The sequence below is a fragment of the Otolemur garnettii genome, unplaced genomic scaffold (assembly GCF_000181295.1).
Source record: "Otolemur garnettii isolate 467f Iridium unplaced genomic scaffold, OtoGar3 scaffold00031, whole genome shotgun sequence".
Classification (NCBI taxonomy): Eukaryota; Metazoa; Chordata; class Mammalia; order Primates; family Galagidae; genus Otolemur; species Otolemur garnettii.
Window position 1 is genome coordinate 7,280,403 of NW_003852426.1, and position 1,478 is coordinate 7,281,880.

At 55.6% G+C, this 1,478-nt stretch overlaps 1 protein-coding gene across 1 annotated transcript in view; it reads right to left on the bottom strand.

The window, feature by feature from the left end:
- STK38 (serine/threonine kinase 38) overlaps positions 1 to 1,271 on the bottom strand; it is a 50,185-nt gene extending 48,914 nt beyond the window's left edge. The window contains exon 1 of the mRNA XM_003789146.2: positions 943 to 1,271. The gene's annotated coding sequence lies outside the window, so the exon portion shown is untranslated. The remainder of the gene's footprint in view (positions 1 to 942) is intronic.
- Between the last annotated feature and the right edge of the window lie 207 nt (positions 1,272 to 1,478).

The window sequence follows — 1,478 nt, forward strand, 5'->3', positions numbered from 1 at the left end:
TCAAAAAAAAAAAAAAAAAAAAGAGATAGGGTTGGAACATGAAATGGTTTTCTATCCAGAACAGGAGAACTGAGTTCTCACCCTCTCATAAGGAAGCTGTTATCTAATGTTTAAGGCGGGGAGGGGAACCTGTTATTGTGGTGGTGGTGGTTTTATGTTTAGGGAAATCATACCTACTGCCTGTCTAATTCAGGGTCAAGGTGCAATGAAAGGCAAAGGAAGAATAGAGTCTACTTCACTCCAGCCTTCCTCAGTGCATTACAAAAACAGTTTCTCTTCGTGTCTTTTAATCATCTCAGAGTGAACTGAGAGACCTAGCGTCTCTGCTAGCCGTTCTGCACACTTTCTGACACAGACTTCCCTCTCAGTCCTTATCGACATTTTCCTTTCATCTGACTGTTCCTTTTCCATTCTCTTCTTAAGAGTCTTCCCTGGATTTTCCTGTGATTTTAATATTATCTGAAGCCCAGTATCCTACAACTAACTATAGGGAAGGAAGCAGACTCAAAGGTACCACACCCCAAGGTGGGCTTTCGACATCTCTGCCTCAGACAACGGCTCTCAGGTTCTTAGACTCCAGAAAAAGGAAAAGCAGGTGAAAATCGGTGATGAGCCAGATCTCCGAGGGGACTGCCTGGTGGCAGCGAGCAGACAAAGCTGGCAACATGGAAAGGAGAGGAGAGGCTGGCTCCCCGCCCCAAGGAGAAAGAGAAAGGACAGGGTGGAGAACCCGGGACTGGGAAAATGTGGAGTGCCAACAAAAAGCCTCTGGAGACGGAGGAAGAGGCAGACTGATAGGACGCAGAGGAGAGGGGCCGAGGGGCTGAGAGGACAGGGCTAGAAAGAGAGCGCTGGCGGGAAGGAGAGAGCCCAGGAATCCGGGGAAGGAGAGGAAGGGAAAAGCCTGGGATGCTGCGAAGACGGGGACATGGAGAAACTCACCAGAGCACCAGGGGAGGCAGGGCTGGGGGCGGCAGACGGCCGCAGAAGCCCCCCGACCGGCCAGCAGTCTCGGCGTGCAGACAGGAGAAACCCCAGAGGCGGCGACGGACTAGCCGGAGACGAGGGAAGGCGTAAGGGGATCTGAGATAGTGGCCGAGGAGCGGTAGCAGGTCAAGACAACAGGAAGCGCCCCAACTGCCGGAAAAGACGGCACCGCAGAGGGGCCAAGGCAGCCGGGTCCCCCAACCTCTGAGAGGGGTTGGCGCGGCAGTATAGGGCCAAGACTGCGCGTGCGCGACTTTCCGGCGAGGCCGGGATTGCAGGACTGCGCGTGCGTGGCCCTGCCCGGCCTCGCTCTATCACCTCTACCCGCCCCCCCGGCCCCCCCCGACCCCCGGCTCTACTACTGCACATACCCCACACACGCCCCCTACCCTCCTCATCCACACACACACACCCTGCCCCCTGCCTCCAGGCCAGATGTATAGTGCATGGGCTGTCTGCGGGGTGGGGGGAGTTCCCCTTGTATTTTGAGG